We start from the raw sequence: 6,000 nt of genomic DNA on the forward strand, positions 1-6,000 counted from the left end.
ATATATCACAGGTCCATCAGTGCAGACAGGGCACAGATTTAGCTTAGAACTAAGCACAGTGGTTAGTGCTGCTGCCTCACAGCACCAGGGACTAAGGTTCCTGGCTTGGGACACTGTCTGTGCGAGTCTGCATGTTCTCCCCATGTCTGCATGGGTTTTCTCCAGGTGCTCCGGTTTCCTCCCACATTCCAAAGATGCGCAGGTTAGGCGGATTGGCCATGCTAAACTGCCCCTTTGTGTCCCAAGACGTGCGGGTTAGGGGGATTAGCCAGGTAAATATAGGGGGTTACGGGGATAGGACAGGGAGGTGGGCCTGAGTAAGATGCTCTGTCAGAGTTGGTGCAGGTTTGATGGGCCAAATGGCCTCCTTCTGCATTGTGAGGATTCTATGATTTCAAAACAGGACTGAGGAGACTGACTATAGGTGGGATTCTCCAATTTCATTCGTACATACCCTGCTGCCAGTGAGAATGGAGAATTTGGCACTCAGCCAAAACTCTGTTCATTGCAGCGGGACTGGAGAGTTCCAGCCACGGGTGAGGTTGGGGGTTATTGGCGTTTGTTTCTTCAACATCTTCTATTATTAAGTACAAGCAACTGGCATTCATATAGCGCCTTTAACATAATAAACTGTCCCAAAGCACTTCACTGGAGCATAGTCTTACAGACAACATTTGACACCAATCTACAGGATGGTATTTGTACAAGTGACAAAAGATATTGGTTTTTAAAGAGGGAGAGAAAGGTGGATAGATTTAGGGAGGGAGTTCCAGAACCTCGGCTCCAAACAGCTAAAGGCAATGGTGGAGTGATTAAAACTGGGAATGCGCGGGAACATAACATAAAAACTGCAAGTCGGGGTGGACAATTCAATCCTTGAGACTGCTCCACCATTTAAGTTAAGTTTAAGTTTACTTATTATTGTCACAAGCGCATTAACACTGCAATGAAGTTACTGTGAAAATCCCCACATTCCGGCACCTGTTTGGGTACACTGAGGGAGAATTTAGCATCGTCAATGCACCCTAACCAGCGTGTCTTTCAAATTGTGGGAGGAAACCCATGCAGACGTGGAGAGAATATGCAAACTCCACATAGACAGTCACCTGAGACCAGAACCGAACCCGGATCTCTGGTGCTGTGAGGCAGCAGTGCTGATCCATTTGTGCTACCATAACACCCACATTTAATACAATCATGCCTGATCTTGTCTCAGCCTCATCTCCACTTTCCTGTCCGTTCTCCACAACCCTTAAACCCATGGGAAATGTGCAGGGTTAGGGGGATAGGGCAGGGGACAGGGTCTGGGTAAGGGAGTTGATGCAGACTGGATGGACAGAATGGCCTCTTCTGCACTGTAGGGATTCTATGACTCTAAGTCATGTCTTTAAGGGTGGCACAGTAGCACAGCGGTTAGCACTGCTGTCTCACTACTTCAGGCATCCGGGTTCAATTTTGGCCTCGGGTCACTGTCTGTGTGGAGCCTGCACATTCTCCCCGTGTCTGCGTGGGTTTCCTCTGGGTGCTCTGGATTCCTCCCACAGTCCCTGCGCAGGTTAGGTGGATTTGCTGTGCTAAATTGTCCCTTAGTGCCCCAAAATGTGTAAGTTAGGATGATTAGTAGGGTAAATATGTGAGGTTACAGGAAAGGGCCTGGGTGGGATACTTTGTCGGTGGGTCATTGCAGACTCGATGGGCCAAATGGCCTCCTTTTGCACGGTAGAGATTCTACGATTACGAATTTAGAATCTGGATTACTAATTAAAAATCTATGTCCTCCTTTTCACAGTACCTTAATTGCAGTGTTAATGTAAGTTTACTTGTGACAATGAGAAACTTTTAAATAAATAAACTTTAAATACATTTACTCAATTTTCAGTATCCTCGATACTCTGGGTAGTGAATTCCACAGATTCAAGAACCTTTGAGAGAAGTAATTTCTCCTTATTTCCATTTTAAATCTGCTACCCCTTATCCTAAAACCCCTTGTCCCAGAATGTCCAAGAGGAAACATCATCTCCATGTCTATTTTGCCAATCCGTCTGATCCTCAATTCGATCTCCTCTCGTTCTTCTAAACTCCAGAGTATCAGCCTAAACTGATCAATCTCTCTTTGTAAAGCAAACCCTTCATCCCTGGAAGCAATCTAGTGAAAAAGAGAACTGGAGGAGCTTAGAGACAGTGATGGATTGTAGGGCTGGCAGAGGGTTACAGAGATAGGGAGGAGTGAGGCCTTGGGAGGAGTATTTGAAAACAAGGATGGGAGAATTGTAAAAACTGAGGCATGGCTGAGCCAGGAGCCACAGGGGCAACAGTGAACAGGGGACGTGGGGCAGCATTTGTGGATGAATTTATGTTACACATTTGTGTTTAAACATGATCTCTTGTCAAGGTAAAAACAATTAAATGCAAACGAGGAAGGAAGTGTTGGAGGTACTGTGAACATTTAGAACAAATTGGTAAGCTTCAAGTCTGGAACTGATACTGGAGCTTCCAAACAGCCACTTGGGTTTAAAATATTCTGCAAAACTTCAAAGTGCCTGTAGTTTTTTTTCCCCTCCGCAGTTTTTCCAAAACACTTCCCGAACTCTGGGAAAATCTTACTTTGCTCAGTCCCAGTTTCACTCATGTAATAAAACTTAATTATCTTCATAAAATGTCCAAATACAGCAACGCAGGATTCCAAATCATGATTTTAAAAGTTGTAGTGAGCTAACATATGTACTTAAGTATTGAGGATTAGGCACATTACTCGCATATAAAGTCTATCAGAACTCCAAGAGACCCAATGAACAAATAATCATTGTACCAGTGGGAGCTGGGGGTAGAAACATTAAATATGTTTAACAATCGGCACCTGAGTTTTTTTTATGGGCTTCCTTCCCACACTGGGGTGTAACATGCAAGAACAGGCGACCCTAATTGCAAACATTACACAGGGGCAGTTCCCAGGTGGAAGCCATCGTCTGTCCAAAGACAGGAGTTGGGCAGCTGTGGGCCACATTCCCGTCTAAAACAGGAGGTTGAGGATTCAAATCCCACTCCCGAGACTCGGGCAGAAAAATTGAGGCTGATGCTGCACTAACGGAGGAAGGGCTGCACTGTCAGAGACACTACACTTTTGGATACGATGTTAGGATGATACAGCAGTTAACACTGCTGTCTCACAGCGCCGGGGACCTAGGTTCGATTCCGGCCCCAGCTCACTGTCTGTGCAGAGTTTGTACATTCTCCCCCAGTCACAGAATCATAGAATCCCCACAGTGCCGAAGGAGGCCATTTGGCCCATCAAGTCTGCACCAACAACAATCCCATCCAGGCCCTATCCCCATAACCCCATATATTTACAGTCCTAATCCCCCTGACAGTAAGAGGCAATTAACATGGTCAATCAACCAACCTGCACACCTTTGGAAGAAACCGGAGCACCTGGAGGAAACCCACACAGATAGGGAATGTGCAAACTCCACACAGACAGTGACCCGAGATCGGAATTGAACCCGGGTCAGTGACGCTGTGAGGCAGCAGTGCTAATCACTGTGCCACCGTGTCTGCGTGGGTTCCCTCCAGTTGCTCCGGTTTCCTCCTACAGTCCAAAAATACACAGGTTAGTCAACTGGCCATGCTAAATTGTCCCTCAGTGTCAGGGGGGATTAGCAGGCTAAATACATGGGGTTGCAGAGATAAGGCCTGGGTGGGATTGTTGTCGGTACAGACTCGATGGGCCGAACGGCCTCCTTCTGCACTGTAAGGATTCTACAATGAAGGCAAAATACTGCAGATCCTGGAACGTGAAACAAAAACAGAAAATGCTGGAAAATCTCAGCGGGTCTGGACAGTACCTGTGGAGAGAGAATAGAGCCACTGAGTCTGGGTGACCCCTGGCCAGAGCTGAATTGATTCTATGGCCGGCCTGCCTGCTCTAAAAGGCTTCACAGTCACCACTTTGAAGAGCAGCAGTGGGGACGTTCTCTCCCCAGCTCCCTGGGGGCTAATATTGATCCCTGGACCAAGGCCACATCCGCTCAGGGTCATCAGAGTTGGGACGTCTTGTTGAAGTTGTACATTGGTTAAGGCCACACTTGGAATACTGTGTACAGTTCTGGTCATCCTATTATAGGGAGGATATTATTAAACTAGAGAGTGCAGAAGAGATTTACTAGGATGCTACCAGGACTTGATGGTTTGAGTTATAAGGATAGGCTGGATAGACTGGGACTTTTTTCCCTCTGGAATGTAGAAAGGCTTGTAAGGGTGATCTTATAGAGGTCTACAAAATAACGAGGGGCAGCTAGATAGTTAATACCTATTCCAAAAGTTAGGGGAGTCTAAAACTAGACGGCATAGGTTTAAGGTGAGAGGGGAGAGATACAAAAGGGTCCAGAGGGGCAATTTTTTCACACAGAGGGTGGTGAGTGTCTGGAATAAGCTGCCAGAGGTAGTAGTAGAGGTGGGTACAATTTTGTCTTTTTAAAAGCATTCAGACAGTTACATACATAAGATAGGTATAGAAGGATGTGGGCCAAATGTGGGCAATTGGAATTAACTTAGGGGTTTAACAAAAAGGGCAGCATGGACAAGTTGGGCCGAAGGGCCTGTTTCCCATGCTGCAAACCTCTACAACGCTATCATCACATTGCTATTGGTGGGAGCTTGCTGTGCACAAACTGGCTGCCACGTGAGGGCACCTCTGAAAAGTAGCTGGCTGCAAAGCACTTGGGGACTTCCAGTGGTTGTGAACGGCGCTACACCAATGCCATTGTTGCTGTCTGGCTAGATAGACTGATCCTCATAATTAATTAACCTCCCAGAGCCAGCTCAGGACTTTGCCGGCCTCTACCTTCACCCACCCCCTCCACACACACACACTTTAATCCTGCCTGGGAAATCTAACCCGGCTTCTACCAGAGTCAGTTCAAGCTCAGTTCAAGGCGAGTCCTACCTCTTTGCAACAATTATACACAGCAGTGTTTATATATTTTTTAAAAGAACACACACAGGGCGATCCTTTTTTTTGTCTATTTCTCACTGATCAAGGTATCAGAGGAATGACCAACAGAACCTGAGATATAGCCTGCAAACCTTCAGACACTCCAGTCCCCATTTCCCACTGAAATCTGATGCCTAAAAGGAGGAAATGTTTAACTACAAAAACCAAGTGGGGGAGGAGATTCTTTACATTCACATTTCTTTAATATAAAAAAAAACACAGGGAAACTTTCGTGTTCAATTCCTGGGGTCTCACAATTACACGTACATGTATATAAATATTTTTTTTAAACGCAGATACATCAAACAATCCCTCCTCCCAATTTTTTTGCCCAATGTGGGAAAACACAAAAGATAGAGAGAGAGAGGCAGGCAGGGTCCAAACAAAAAGAATAGTTACGAGGTTTGTTGGGTGCGAGAGGGAGACAGAGGAACATGCAACATTGAGTCACCATCCCCCCCCCCAGCCCCAGGTAATCTCCCAGCCACAAACAACCCCCCCAAACTCTATAAACCCCCAGACAAACCCCCCCTCCCCCTCCACCTCCACCCCATAAAACAAAAGTCCCTTCCAGCCGGGAGTGTTGGTACAAATTCGGGCTCTCTCTGCTGGAACCGAGTCCCATTCTCACCTCTCAGACACTGCGATACTGTCCACGGGTTTCTCTCTGTGTGTGTGCCTTCTCTTTTTTCCTTCTTCTTCTTTTTTCTCCCCTCCAAAAAAAAAGGGAATTGGGAGAGACTGCTGGCTGATTAGGGTAGAAAGAGAAGGTGGGGGGGGAGAATGTGTATTAGGGGGTTACCCCAGAGACAGCAAGGAGAGTGGGTGTGGGAGAGACAGAGACAGAGAGAGAGAGGAGGAGGGGGAGAAAAAGGAGGAGAGACTCCAGGTGTTTTCAGAGTGTGCAGGAAGGCAGGCTCCGGGTCGCCATAATAATATCCCGAACTGCTGAGAGAATGTGAGCCTTACATTCCCAGATTGTGAGAGTGCGAGCTACTGATAAACAGCGC

At 46.6% G+C, this 6,000-nt stretch overlaps 1 protein-coding gene across 1 annotated transcript in view; it reads right to left on the reverse strand.

The window, feature by feature from the left end:
- The window catches only part of LOC145349519 (FERM, ARHGEF and pleckstrin domain-containing protein 1-like), a 254,858-nt gene extending 249,182 nt beyond the window's left edge, over positions 1–5,676 (reverse strand). Inside the window, exon 1 of the mRNA XM_080198067.1 lies at positions 5,622–5,676. The gene's annotated coding sequence lies outside the window, so the exon portion shown is untranslated. The remainder of the gene's footprint in view (positions 1–5,621) is intronic.
- Between the last annotated feature and the right edge of the window lie 324 nt (positions 5,677–6,000).

Source organism: Carcharhinus amblyrhynchos, chromosome 10 (genome assembly GCF_965287045.1).
Source record: "Carcharhinus amblyrhynchos chromosome 10, sCarAmb.v2.hapA, whole genome shotgun sequence".
Taxonomy (NCBI): domain Eukaryota; kingdom Metazoa; phylum Chordata; class Chondrichthyes; order Carcharhiniformes; family Carcharhinidae; genus Carcharhinus; species Carcharhinus amblyrhynchos.